This window comes from Carcharhinus amblyrhynchos, chromosome 4 (genome assembly GCF_965287045.1).
Source record: "Carcharhinus amblyrhynchos chromosome 4, sCarAmb.v2.hapA, whole genome shotgun sequence".
NCBI classification, from domain to species: Eukaryota; Metazoa; Chordata; class Chondrichthyes; order Carcharhiniformes; family Carcharhinidae; genus Carcharhinus; species Carcharhinus amblyrhynchos.
The window spans coordinates 20151789-20167799 of record NC_137327.1 but is presented as its reverse complement, the minus strand read 5'-3'; positions in this window follow the sequence as shown (position 1 = coordinate 20167799).

Here is a 16011-nt window from a genome sequence, read left to right as displayed (position 1 = left end):
TCCCAATAAGAGCAGTGCTATCTGAAAATGTTTGGCTGTTCCCTACAAAGGGAGGACCTATGGGAGCTTTTCCCAGGCTTCTCTTGCACAACTTCCCTTAGCTAGTTCAATAACAGCTCAGCTTCAAGCATCAGGTTGGTCTGCTTACCCTTTGGTTGGAGATGCTTTGTAATGCGGTGTGGAGAGATGTCTGGAGATGGGGAGTAATTAGCAAAATGTCAGTAAATGTAAGTTTCTCATATGGGTTCTGAAGTCTATGCAACTTAACTTCCATTAGAAGTGCACACTACAAGTATTTTAGCTTTGCATTTGAAGGCTTGATTTAACATTTGATTAAAGCCAAAGCACATCCATTTATTTGTAAAATCAAATGAACAATACTTAACCAGAACAATAATTGTATAAATCAATCAATCCATGTCAGAATGGTTAGAGCTACGTCCACTGAATGGTGGCATGGTGCATTGTTGTTCAGGGTGTCAGTGGCACCTTATGTCTTCTGCACCCTGTGACTAGTCACACAAAAATTGGTTACGTCGCTGGGGAAGATGCCAGCGTAGAAGAGGGAGACAGTTTCGCTTCCAGGGCTGCTCTCACACATCTCCTGGCAGCAGATTTCAGAACAGCATCAGGAAATCCCTGCAAACAGAGCAACCTCCTGCCGTATAAACTGCTACCTTCACCTCAAGTTGAAGAATGAAGCACACAGCTTCAAAATATAGACTAAATAAATTGTGGGAGAAACAAGATCCTACTTAGTTCCCACAATGGCGAAGCATTAGAGAAATCTTTCTGACGTCTTTTATTCATTCATACCTGGGGACTATTTCTTCAGTGTGTTACAAGTAACAGATTGTAAATCTGGTTCTGTGAAGGAGTTACAGTTTTCCTAAACATAGGAGGTCTTCTCGAATTGCCCTTCTACACTTTTTCTCTCTTTCTCCACCCTTATTTCAAATAGCTGCCTCGACAGACATTTCTCCCCATCCTTTTGGAGTTCTTTTTTGTTCATTTATGGGGATTGGGCATCACTGGCTTAGGCCTGTTTTTACTGCCTTTGTCCTTGAGGATGTGATGATGAGCCACCTTCCTGCAGTCCATGTGGGACAGTGCTGTTAGGGAGGGAGTTCCTGGATTTTGACCTAGTAATATTGACGGAGCAGCGATACAGTTCCAAGTTAGGATGGTGAGTGGCTTGCAGGTGGGAGTGTTTCCATGCTGCTGCTGCCCTTATCCTTCATGGCAGCAGAGGAATCTAAGGAGCCTTGCTAAGTTGCTGCAATGTGTCTGGTAGATGGTACCCACTGCTGCCAGTGTGTCAGTGGTAGAGGGACTGAATGGCGAAGGTGGTGGTTGGAGTGCCAGTCAAGTGGGATGCTTTGCCCTGGATGGTGTTAAACTTCTTGACTTTTGTTCAAGCTGCACTCATCACACAACTGATGCAAGTTGACAGTATTACGCCACACTCCTGACTTGTGCCTTGCAGCTGGTAGACAGGCAAGTCAAGGTGGAGAGTCAAGGTGGTAAGTTAGCAACCATGGATTTCCCATCCTCTGAGCCGCTCTTGTAGCCACTGTATTTGTGTGACTGGTCCAGATCCGTTTCTACTGAACTGTAACCCCGAGGATGTTAATAGTGGTGGATTCAGTGACGGTAATGCCTTTGAATGTTAGGAGGAGGTGGTTGGATTTTCTCTTGTTCGAAATGGCCATTTCTTTGTCTCTGTCTTCACAGTAGAAGATAATAATTCTGTTCCAAAAACTGCAGTTGATACAGTGGAACTTGGTGAAATTATTATAACCAGGAAGAAGGTTCTCAATAAACTGAAGGGTTTGAAAGTAAACAAGCCTTGGGAGCTGATGGCCTACACCCTCGGGTGTTAAAGCAGCTGACAGCAGAGATAGCAGATGCAGTAGTTGTGATATTCCAAAATTCCCTGGATTCTGGAAAGGTACCAGTGGACTGGAAACAGGCTACTGTGAAGCCCTTATTCTGGAAAGGAGAGAGGCAAAAAGTGGGAAATTATAGACCAGTCAGCTTGACCTCTTTGGTGGGAAAGTTGCTGGAGTCAATCATTAAAGAAAAGGTGACTGAGCATCTGGAAAAGCAAAGCTCAATTCACCACAGTCAGCACGGTTTTGTGAAGGCAAGTCTTGTTTGAGTTGCTGTCCTAGAGTGCTGGAGTTCTTTGAGGATGTAACCAGCAAGGGGATTCTGTGGATGTGATATACCTAGACTTCCAGAAGGCATTTGATAAAGTGCCACACAAGAGACTGATCCAGATGATTAGATCCCAAGGGGTTGAGGGTAGAGTGGTGGTTTGGATTTGGGGTTGGCTGACTGATAGAAAGTGAAGTATTGAGATAAATGAGTCCTTCTCCACTTGGTGATCTGTAACTAGTGAGGTTCCCAGGGCTCAGTTTTCAGGCCACAACTATTTACAATCTATATCAATGATCTACAAGCAGGGACAGAGCGTAACATAGTGAAATTTATTGACGACACAAAAATAGGTGGAAAAGCAGGCTGCCATAAGGAGATATAAAGTTTACAAATGGATATTGGCAGGCTAGAGGAATGGGCCAGAATCTGGCAGATGGAGTTTAATGTGGATAAGTATGAGGTTATCCATTTTGGCTGGAAAAACAATAGGGCAAGTTACTATTTAAATAGGAAACAGATTCAAAAGACGTCTTTGCAGAGGGATCTGTGTGTCCTTGTGCATGAGTCTGAGAAAGTGGGTATGCAGGTGCAGAATGTTATAAGGAAAGCAAATGGAATCTTGGCATTTATTGCAAAGGGTCTATAGTATAAAAGTAGAGAAGTGTTGTTACAATTGTAGAAGGCATTTGAGAGACCACACTTGGAATATCGTGTTCAGTTTTGATCACCTTCTTTGAGGAAGGATGCGAGGGCAATGGAGGCGGTTCAGAAAATATTCATTAAAATGATACCAGGTTTGAAGAGGCTGTTGTATAAGAAGTGGTTGAGTAGCTTGGGCTTGTACTCACTGGAGCACAGAAGAATGAGGGGGGATTTGATTGAGGTATATAAAATAGTCAATGGTATTGATAAAGTAAATGTTAATCAATTGTTTCCCCCTTCTGGAACAGTCTAGGACAAGAGGTCATAGTTGTAGAGTAAGATGAGGGAGGTTCAAGACAGCCATAAGGAGAGGCTATTTCTCACAGAGGATTGTGAATCTGCAGAATTCACTGCGCCAGAATGCAGTGGATGCAGAATCAATCAATGGATTCAGGAAAGAGACAGGTAAGTATTTGATCGAAAATGGGATAAAGGGCTATTGGGAAAATGCAGGGAAGTGGAGTTAGGATGAGATGGAGATCGGCCATGATCATATAAAATGGTGGAGTGGGCTCAAAGAACTGAATTGCCTAATCTCACTCCTAATTCCTACCTTCCTCTGGCATGAGTGACACCACACCCATTGTGTAAAAAACTCCTTTTATCTTCACCAATCACCATTCTCAATCTAATCTTTTGCTCACCAAGGTTTTGTGATCACCTCGCTAAACTTCCCTTTCAAGTCCTTAAGAGAAGGTGATGGCCTAGTGGTATTATCTCTATACTATTAATTCAGGAACTCAGCAAAGGTTCTGGGGCCCCAGTTCGAATCACATCACAACAGATGGCAGAATTTGAATTCAATAAAAATATCTGTGATTAAGAATCTACTGATGGCCATGAAACCATTGTTAATTGTCAGAAAAGCCCATCTTGTTCACCAATATTCTTTAGGGAAGGAAATCTGCCATCCTTACTTGGTCTGACCTACTTGTGAATCCAGAGCCACAGCACTATGATTGACTCTCAACTATCCTCAGGCAACTAGGGAAGGACAATAAATATTGCCCAGCCAGCGATGCACAATTCACAAATGAATAAAAAAAAACTGACTTCCATTCTGTCCACAAAACTGAGACCTGGTTTGTTAGCAGTGACATTCTCCAGGATGATAAACTTCTGAGTCATCTTTGACCTCTCTACTCCATAGGACACAACTGGCAAGTCTGTACTTCTGTAATGTCTGTGGCCTGTGGAGCTTCTCTGGGAGATTTACCCTGGCATGGTTCCGCTTTTACTTGTCACACACACACACACGTGCACACACACACACACACACACGTGCACTCACACATACACAGACACACATACACACATATACACATACACACACACACATGCGTATGCGCATGCACACACATACACACATATACACGCACACATACACAGACACACATACACACATATACACATACACACACACACATGCGTATGCGCATGCACACACATACACACATATACACGCACACATACACATGCGCGTCAATTAAATTGGAAATTCTAATTCGTCTTTCCAACTGAGGGCATTTCCAGAAACCTGGGTGGAGGCTGAGGGGAGACCTGATAGGTGTGTACAAAATTATGGTAGACATAAACAGAGTGGATAGTCAGAGGCTTTTTCCCGGGGTAGAAGTGTCAATTACACAGGGACACATGTTCAAGGTGAGAGGGGGAAAGTTCAAGGGAGATGTGCAGGTAAGTTTTTCATGAAACATGCTAGAAACATGCTGCCAAAGGAGGTGGAGGAAGCAGGCACATTAGCAACATTTAAGAGGTATCTGGATGGGTCCATGAATAGGGAAGGAATAGAGGGATATGGTCTGAATAAGAGCAGAAGGTTTTTTTTAGTTTAGTTAGAGCATCATGATCGGCATGGGCTTGGAGAGTTGGAGGGCCTGTCCTGTGCTGTACTTCTCTTTGTTTGTGGGTCTTCCATCCACCCCAGTGGGTTCCCATGCCAAGGTCTCTGCCAATGATCCTCACAGAATTGGGTAAAAATCAATAGCAATGTGCCAAGGATGAGGCCCCACTCTCTGATGGGAACATCAGAAGCCTTAAGGTTGCTGATAAAAAATAGATTGAAAGATTTCTAAAATGTTTTGCCATCTTCTTGTCGAATGCATGTAAATGCTTAGAAAGCTGTCGTCTAACAGGTATTCTAATGTGTCCATCATTCTCGAGGGGCTGGGGTGATACCATTTTCTCTCACTATAATATGATTAGCCACATTTCAGCTAGAATAGAATCATAGAATCCTACAGTGCAGATGGAGGCCATTCGAGTTTGCACTGACCTCAATCCCGCCCAGGCCCTATCCCCATAACCCCATGCATTTACTCTACTGAGTCCCCCTAACACTAAGGGGCAATTTAGCGTGGCCAATCCACCTAACCCGCACATCATTGGACTGTGGGAGGAAACCAGAGCACCTGGTGGAAACCCAGCAGACACGGGGAGAACATGCAGACTCCACACAGACAGCAACCCAAGCCGGGAATTGAACCCGAGTCCCTGGCACTGTGAGGCAGCAGTGCTAACCACTGTGCCACCCCACATATTGCGCATAAAGGTTGCTGTGCTGCCCTCTGGAGAAATCAAAGGACAGAGGGCAGAACTAAGAATACAGGAATGTGTCTGTGAGAACATTTCCAGCTCCTTCCACAATGGCAAGAACTGATTTAGAATGCCTTGGCCACTGTCCACAGGCAGGGCATGAATTTCCATATGCATGCTGATAAATTCCTGTTGCTTCACTTTACTATCATCCCCAACATCACAATCCCCCATTGCTGTGCTATTAGATCACCTCTAACATTAAACAAGAAGTGAGACAGAATTTGCTTCAATTGAAAACTGAAGACATTTGACTATATTTCCACCGAAACCTCATGCCCATATCCCAAACTCTGTCCTCTTTCTTGACCCCTTGTTGAGGCTGAACCAGCCAGTGCACGCTTTTTGAAGCCCTATTTAACTTTATTTATTTATTAGTGTCACAAGGAGACTTACATTAACACAGAAATGAAGTTACTGTGCAAGTCCCCTAGTCGCCACACTCCACACCCATTCAGACATGGGGTGAACATGTAGACTCCACACAGACTGTGACCCGAGCTGGGAATCGAACCTGGGTCTCTGGCGCTGTGGGGCAGCAGTGTTAACCACTGTGCCACGGTACTGCCAGTGGCAAAACAACAACCCCCATGTCCTGTTCAAAACCAAAATCACTGGGGTGAATTTTACCATTGCGTCTGCCACAGGAATTGTAGCGCACGACAGGCGGACCCATGAAAAGGTCCGTTAACCTCAGGTGGGATTTTCCAGTTTCAGGGCGAACGTGGCTGGAAAATCCCACCCACCGACTTCCATCTCTGTCACATTGTCCATTCCTTAACTCCAGTCCTAACATCTTCACACACACACACACACACACACACACACACACACACACACACACACACACACACACACACACACACACACACACACACACACACACACTTAAATGCGTTCTTGCTGATGCGCTGCCCACTGGCAACGCTAATCTGATCCTTACATAAACTCCAGCTGATCTGAAACTCTGCCACTCCCAACCGACCCACAATAAATTCAACCGCGCCCTCATTGACCTCCCATCCCCAATGCACTTAATTCAAAATCCTTGTTCTTGTTTACAGATCACGTCATAGCCTTTTTCTTCCTTAGCTCTGCAATCTCCTCGAAACCTAATTGCCAATCCGTGCCCTATGATCCTCTGACTTTGGCCTTTTGCGAATCCCACTCTTCCATCACTCCTTTTTTTTGCAGGCAGTGCCTTCAGCTGTTTCTATCTTACTCTAGGGAATGCTTTCTCCAAACCCATTCTGCTGCTTCTCTCTCTCTAGCCTTTGAAAAAAAAAGTCCCCTTTTTCTGACAACACATTTGCTTATCTCCCGTTAATTTTTCCACCCCTGCCTTGTGTCCACGACCTTTTATGTGAAGCGCTTGGAAATGTTTTATTATCTTAACGGTGCTACATAAGTGCAAATGATTCTTGTGCGTATGATAACAACAGAATTAGCTCCGAGCATCAGTATGCCACTGACATCACCATAACAGCAGCAACAAGAAATCTGGCAATAAAACCAAAGAAAATAGCAAATCACTTCAAAATCTGTTGCAAAAAATATGCATAATATTTGAAATGGAAATCTAAGTGGCTGAGTACTTTCCAAATCATGCATTTTTAAAATGTAGTATTTTTCAGACTTACCAGGTCACTGATTTCAACATTTAATTTTAAAATATAACTAAAACTAATTTATATCCCACCAGCCAATGACAGATGTATACATAAATATTTCACCCCATATATTAAATTATAGTTATAAATTTTGCCCAAGACATATGGTAAACAAAAATATTAACTGATTTTAATATTTCCAGCTATAAGCTTTGATACCGTTTATGCATAATCGCCGCTTCACATTTCTTAAAAATCGTCTGCTCAAATTGCTAACATTTTACACATATTAGAATTTTCATTTCTCTGTATTAAGCTCAATCCTGAACATTTTTATATACAGGCTGCGGCTGCAATTAATCTTCCCCAGTGGAAAGATTCACTGTCTTCAGGATTTATGACTAGGTCCGGGACACTGCAACAATATTGTGGAGCTGGCCTCTGATAGAAGTGTGCTGCTAATTGGATCACAGCAGCTAATCAGTGCTCTGCAAAAAAAAAAATCATCCCACTGGCTCCGTCTGATAAAATGGATGGCTCCCCTTCCATACTGAATCAGAGAACTGAATCCTGAAATCAAATCCAGCTCCCGATTAATATCATAAAGGTTACTAATGTTCCTGTCACAAACCCAATCTAGGTGCTGTGTGTTGAGTTGATCTTGTATTCGAGCATGATTGCTCAACTGAAAAAAGGTGATAGCCTGGTTTGAGAGCCCCAGACCTGGTTGCGGGTGTACCATCAACATTGTCTAGTCAGGTTCTTTCATTGTAGGCCATATGCAATGCCAAAATTGCAAAAAAAAAAGTTAATTCAGTCTGTTTAATGCGTGGCATATCACAGATTTTTTTTTTGCATTCCTTCACAAATTCACAGCTTCTGTGTAGTCAATTGTTGCAGAGACACACTGGCTTTCCCAGCACGAATGGACTAGACAGACCAATGAGCTTTCCCCTTTGAGTTCCCGCGAGTATCAGTGCTTTCCTTTTCTTCCTTTCAGGAATTTACAAACATTCACAACAAATCAATACGGCTATTGATTATTCATTGTACAGTGCGTCGTTGGTGTTAAGCTGGCACAGAATGCAAAGGCAGCTCCTGCGAACCAGCCGCATCCCATCTGGTGCCTGGTGGCACAGAGAAAGGAGAGAGAAGGCAGAGAGAAAGAGCGTGAGAGAAAGCCAGATGAGTGAGAGAGGTGGCAGGGCATCTCCGCAGGCATGGGAAGTACGCATTTCTGCTACGTAAGGGTATGGCAACGTGTAAAAAGAACTGACTCACAGGGAACAGGAGGTAGCTACTACGTAACAGAGGTTTCCTTGGCTCTGTGACAAGAAGAGCGGTAAGGTAATACATGATTGCTGTTCTAATGCTGTGACTATGCAAACGTCTGTGATGCATCCACTCATTTTGCAGTCGTGTAGCGACTGGGACGTGAAGGGGAGAAAAAAAAGATTGTGTCGCATTCTCGTAAGTAAACCTAACTGCATGCAAAAAAGGATCCTGTTTGAGACGATTTTCTGAAAAGGAAGGGAGGCATAAAGCATTAAGAAGCCGTAGCATGCCAAATGTTTTATTATATAAAAAAAAACGGAAGAGGGAGCGAGCGAAGAGAAGAGAAAGCACAGCTTGGCCCAGTGCCAACTCCAGTGAAATGAATGATAGTGTTGAATAATGGTACACCATTGATCCAGCCACTTGTTTCAGAGCAATGATTGTCCCTGAGCCTTAACAGGAATTTCTGTGCATGTGTATTCTGGGACTGCAGGAGCAAACCAATAAGTCACTGCTGCTGACGACACTGCGAGGGAGGAGTGGGTTGCCAAGTTATCATGCCCATGTTGAAGTGGTATTCTACTGTATAAATACAGGCGTTCTGTCTTCTCAATGGGAATTTCTCATGCACCAGTTCCTAGATTATCAAAAGGTTTACATTCTCCTCAGTCTATCAAAGTTTGCATTGAAAGGAGAAGGGGGGGTGGGGGCAACCCCTTCTCATGTTTTATCCATCGCGAAATAACTTTTCACGATTGCCAGCAGAAACAATCTGCCACATACATCAAAGTCTGAGAATCGGCATCTAGCTCACAGGAAATTACATAATAAAGGCTGGCAACGGGGAAACACATCCGCCAATCGCTGTAACAGCAGTGCTACTCACCTTTACAAAGTCTGGGTCAAGCACGGAGAACAGTCTTGTCGAGGGAAGGCAGAGTCTGTGTGTTTGTGTGTGTGTGTGTGTGTGTATGTGTGTGTGTATGTGTGTGTGTCAGTGTATGCGTGCGCGTGTATAATGCATGCAAGAAATTAGCAATTAAACATAGCAGCCACTGCTATAATACAGAGCTCCAGGAAAGAGAAGCTGATCTGAATTTATAATGCGGAAACTGAATTAGCATACTAACGGGGTGGTGTCACCAAAAGCATTCAACAGACACTTGCCTGCCACCAGCCTTTGTTTTACTGGATGCTGTTGAGGAAACGGCTGGCTGCGCACTGGCATCTGTCGAGTTTCTGTGTATAAACGTGGATTCATCAGACTTATACTCAGATTAGAATGACACACTTCACACATAACCTTGTGGACGTATCAGCACTGCAAGGAATGCCTTATTCCACCACAATTAAAATACTTTACATGATAGTAAGCATTTGCAATTTTTAAATGCGATGCAATTACTTCTCTTTCATCTGACATTACACAATAGAGTTCAATTCGGCATTTGTGAACCTTGAAGGGAGTTCCTGGGGATTGAACCATTCCAGAATTTCTCAAATGCTTGCCAACTGTACTTTCACTAGCTTAAAATTAATTGCAGATAAAGACAAACCTGAGACTAGTGAAGAGTGTTCCTGATAGAAATATCTTACAGTCAGTGGATTTTAACCTGCTAAATGGCATCGCTAAAAAACATACAAAATATCTGCAAAGGCGACCTCGTGTAAGATGTAAAAGAAACCCATAGACAAATGGAATTTATTGCTCTCACTGACCTGACCTGATTACTAATAGATTCGTGGGTAATTTTGATGCAGTAAATCCTTGAGAATCTAGAAGCTGGGAAATTTCCTGCCTGCACCACAGCTTAGTCTCTGGCAACTATTCAAGCATGTCCAGCCTTCGTCTGGTTCGAAAAACTAACACTGAGAATGTGGTAACTACCGTTAGGAGAAAGCTTGTAAATGACAAAAAAACATTTTTTTAAAAAAAGATTTTTAATATGCAACTGGCACGCAAAAGCTAAATAGCAAACGTCACATCTGTCTGAGCAGGAAGTAGGCACATCTTGAAGTCATAGCTCTTTTGTAAGCACCAGCTTTTATGATAAAAACTCGATTTTCATCTCCACTTTATGGGTCATGGAGTAAATTACCATCCCTTATTGGCGCTAATACAGAAGTTCTGCTCCTGCATAGACCAGGATCAATTGTCTTGTGTCCTCAATTCATGTTTTCTCCATGAGGAACGGCTGTACTATACCAAGGCTACTCTCACTACTGTCTCCTGTCTCAGTTCAGGTCACCCCTCCCACTCCTCCCCAGATGTTACCGAGCCATAAATTGATCCCGAGAGTTTGGATTCTCTTATACAGTTAGCCCTTCCTGCTCCTCACCGCAGCGGGAAAGGAGCTGAGCCACGGTCACTTAGCGGGGAGATTACTGAATTTACATCCCATAATGATCAGCCTGCTGGCCGCTGGGAGAAAAAGAAACGGCAGCCCAATCTTCACGTCTTAGGTACTTGCTGCTGAGGCACTACTGACAGAATTTGCAATTTGGGTCTTAAAGGAGTAGACATGCTGGAAGGAGTCCCTGACTTAGGGTGGCATGGTGGCACAACGGTTAGCACTACTGCCTCACAGCGCCAAGGACCCGAGTTCAATTCCCAGTTTGGGTCACTCTCTGAGCAGAGTCTGCATGTTCTCCCCATGTCTGCATGGGTTTCCTCTGGGTGCTCTGGTTCCATCCCATGGTCTGAAAGACATGTCGGTTAGGTGCATTGGCCATGCTAAATTCTCCCTCAGTGTACCTGAAAACTGGGCTGTGGCCATTTGGAGATTTTCACAGTAACTTCACTGCAGTGTTAACATAAGCTTACTTGTGACACTAATAAATAAACTTTAAATGTAACTGTTACCTCATTCAGAAATACTTCCCACTGGAAACATTGCATTATTTATGCAGCTTTTTCTGCCCCTCTTGCAACCATGTCAGACAAATGCTGGAAGTTTGTAAGTTCATTTTGTTCAACATTAGAGATCTGATCTGTTTGTTTGTGATAGATGAAAGCTCAAAATTGGCAACTGCCAAAGCAAAAGCTCATGAAATATGAATGTCACTGGTTAGTAGACACAACAGTCACTGAAATAAGCACCATGTATGCAAGACAATTGTAGGCTAGACTTGAGCCCTGATGTAAACCCTTCACACTCCAGGAATGCGTGCCAGAAATTTGGAAGCCAAGGTCAGAAAGGCCCATGGAAGTTTTTGCTATTTATTTGATAGACAGTAAAGCCCCTGGAGAGTGATAAACTCTGACCCTGAATTTGCAATTTGCACTGTTGGCAGGTGAACAGCATGAGGACTGCGTATTTGCAAACCCCACCTTAATATTCTTAAAGGTTCCGCCCACATCAATCCAAAATCATCTCTTCTGGATCTTAAGTCTTCATTTCTGAATATGCCAAACTTCAATCTGGTTGCTGATAGATGGATGTCACTTTGAAGAACAGATTCAGCCCAATCTGGAAGTTCGAAAGCCATTCCTAAAAACTCAGCTTACATCTTCCTGCCAGAGTCAATTCATGCTCCAGCAAATCCCGTTTTGGGAGAGGATGTTGGGGGCTAAGGCAGGTGACAAAGCAGCCAGACCTTGGCCATGTGAGGCCCTGAAGTCGCATTGGCATCAAATGATTTGGACTCATCCAAAACTGTTGGGAAATCACAGCTTGCCAGTGTGCAAGGGCACAAAGCCAGGTGGCAGGAGACTGCTGCTGTTAAAGTCACAGGAATGAGGTTTAGAGGAGTCTGTGATTGGGTTTTTAAAAGTTCTTTTGTGGGGTATGCGGCATCACTGGCTGGCCAACACTTATTGCCCATGAGGGCAATTGAGAGTCAACCACGTTGCTGTATCTCTGAAGTCACTTGTAAGCAGACCAGGTAGGGATGGCAGATTTCTTTCCCTAAAGGGCATTAGTGAACCAGATGTTTCTTCTGATAAGCAACAATGGTTTCATTGTCATCAGCAGATTCTTAATTCCAGATTTTTAAAATTGAATTCAAATTCCACCATCTGCTGTGGCGGGATTTGAACCTGAGGTCCCAGTACATTAGCTAAGTTTCTGTATTAATAATCTTGCATAATACCACTAGGCAATCACCTCCCTATTGGTTGGGGGGGGCTGGAGAATGGAGATCTGCACTTTCCTTCTAGGTTTCTGACAAGAGGAGAGAATTCTGCTTCTCCTGTCCCAAAGAGGCAAGTTGAAAAAACTAAAATAACTTCCTATCCTCATTCTGCCTAGAACCCGCCTTCTATATTGACCTAGTGGGAAACCACAATGGCTTCTTCACGCTGGCCTCCGGTTAAAATAGCAGTCGGGTCCCATCGATATCAGAGATGAAACTACATGTTTTGTAGCAGGACCCTATTATTTTCCGATGGGGTTTTCCTCTTGCCTCTGTAGACGCGCAGGTTAAACTTACAGGAATGTTGTAGGACCTTCATGGGTACATTCCAGGAGTGCTCTTAATTGCAGGTGGGATTTTAAAAACCCCTGAATGTAGAGAAAACAAAATTCTTACAGCTTATTTTTGTCATTGCATTTTGAATTTTTAAGTTTGCAAGCTTACAGGTGATTATATTGTCAGTGATTGATGGCACGACCTTGTCACTCATCTTACAATTAGTGTTGCTGGTGCTATCAGGCATTAATGCACCTAACAAAGCCTCTACAGTTCTATTCTGTTGTTTTATGTGTTAAACCATGAAAATGAGAGAAAGAAATCAGATTTAATTCAATGTTATTTTTCTGAAAGGAAAGACATGTTGCCAAACTTTCTGTCTTGCACTCATCAGGACAAATGCAAGAATGCCAAATTTCAAATAGTTACTACAATTTATACGACAAGAGAAAAGGATGTTGGTTGGTGACTCTGACTGGCTGAGGCACTGCCGTGGAAACAGCAACAGGGAACTACAGGCTTCCTACAGCTCTGGGATAATTAAAATAAGGTGCAAGGCTTGAACATATTCCTTTTGTTTGCAAAATATGGGTCCCTGCAAATGAATGAGTGTCATTTTGAGCAATGCTTACTTGGCATTGCACCAGATATGAAATTCATACTTGAGGTTGCTCAATTGTGTGGAAGTCAGAATATCTTTCTTGCCAGATGGTAGCATCATGTTAGTGGAAAATACACTCACATAGCAATATCGTGAAATGGCTTCTCTAATGAGTCATGACCCCTTTTCTCCTGTAATATAAATTACTGTAATGGATGAAATTTGGCATTCTTGATTTTGTCCAGGTGAGTGCAAGACAAAAAGCTTTGGCAAACATGTTTCTCTTTTCCTCAATATGCAATGTCTGCACTACCAACCCACTGCCTTTGATTTGCATTTCTATTTTCATGGTATTTTTGAAGTGCATCAAAAACTACAGCACACCCTTCCCAACAAACTCTTTAGCTTATGTGATTGAGATGCCTCAGATAAATGAGTCTGGTCACTCTCTGCTGATGATGGTGGAAATACCATTATCTGGAAGTCTGCCATCTGATTTAAGAAAGGCAAATGAGGCCCTTCTACAGACCTGATACTGAAGTTTAGCTCCGATTTACCTCTGCGCTGGAACAGGATATATTTTGGACAGTGTTGAAGAGTATTCTTAAAAAAAGGCAAGTTCACTTACAATGAATGCGAATGATTAAGTGATAATTTAACTCCTTTGCAAATTATATTTTACATTATCTCTCTTATCGCAGTATGATAAGCATTTAGCCAAATCAAGCTTGAAAGAACTTCCTTATTCAAACCTATCCTGGTGAGGTATAAAGTGTGATCTTGTCTAGTTTCAGCATTTATAAAATAAAGTTTATTTATTAGTCAAAAGTAAGGCTTACATTAACACTGCAATGAAGTTACTGTGAAATTCCCCTACTCACCACAGTCCTGCACCTGTTTGGGTCAATGCACCTAACTAGCACGTCTTTCAGGCTGTGGGAGGAAAATGGAGCACCCGAGGAAACTCACGCAGACACAGGGAGTACGTGTAAACTCCACACAGACAGTGATCCAAGCCGGGAATCGAACTCGGGTCCCTGGCACTGTGAGGCAGCAGTATTAACCGCTGTCCCACCGTGTGGCCCAGCAGTTATAAGGCAAGGCAGTATCAAATGTTACATGAGAAATGTATAGGTGTATGAAAGTGTTGCAGCAGAAAAAAACATCCATTTTGCTTAACCCAGAAAGTTTTGGAAAACAATCAACAATTGCAAAGCACTGAACAGGCAAACTCTGAAGAAAGTGGTGACAATTTCAATGGGATGAGGGTGACAGATTTCACCAATAAAGCATATCAGTTGGCCACTAGTTGTATTCAAACTGTCCAGTTGAGGACTACATCCATTCCGTGGGAAGCAGTCACCAGTGAGATTAGGAATAGTTACATCAAAAGCAGAATAACCAACAGAACAACAGTGAAAATGATCTAGTGAGGAATACTGTATCAATCTCTGAAAACTTTCATTTACAATGTTTTCTCTCTTCTGTCCTATTTGCCACAGGATAATTCCACCAGACGAAAGATGAGCATCTCACTGAGACGGAAATCATGAATGTGAACCTCACAGCTTAAAGCTCAGTAGCACTGAAGTTACAGTGTGTTGCAGTAGTGTTCTGCAGACAGTAAGGTGCTGGAGGAGCACTTGGGTTCTATTCAGAGTCAACTGAAACCTGAATGTCAAGTCAAGTGATCCAGCAGAGCCTCACCCAATGTCGCAGGTTGAAGAATAGCACTGACTGAACTATACCGATCGATTATGGGACTTTGGACCTTCTAATCTGGATACTGTGACCTGGAAAAATGAGACAGCCAATAATGGGAAAAAAATTCCTGACTCTAATGCTGCACTCAGGAACATGAACTGAGTTGACTTTCAACAGTGGGTTCCGCTGGAAGTGTTCAGACACTCCACATTAAAAGTTCTTTTCTTCAAGAATCAGACTTAACACAGAACAGGCATCCTGATGGACTACTCAGCACGTCAGTACTGAACGTCATCTACCTACTGGTGAATCCGATCATGAGACAACTCTTGACATTCAAGCAGGTTGAATTTCTTTGCCTGAGGGAGATATTTATTTCTTGTCACTAAAGAAAAATGATGAGGAAGCGATACTAGGATAGATAAGAAATACACAGGATTCAGATATTAACTAACCCAAAGTATAAAATGGAAAGAGAATGTTGGACCACCTGCATAAGAAATTGAATATTGTTTCTCGATTATCAATACGTCTAAAGGATAGTTTCAATATTCTGACAAACTGAAGCACAGGCTTTTAATATTGAGTGGAACCTGGTGTTGGGAATCTGAATGCTGTTTGATATTTTATGCTGTTTGAATAAAAAGGATGGAAAACACAACATATATTGCTAATTAACATACCTCCTTATCTTTAGAGTGCCTTAATATTTAGGGTCCATCGAAGATGTTTAATCTGTTATGTGGTCAGCCATAAAAATGTTCAAAGTACATAAGCAGTTATTCAGAGAGAGAACTACTCAGAGTCCTTGTCATGTATGTGGCTTATTTCAGAAGATGTCTATTTGCAGAGTCAAGTATTTTCATTGTCTTCTTTTGGAATACAGAACGTCCAGTTAGAGCAAGCCACAAGACTCATGGCCAGAAGTGACTG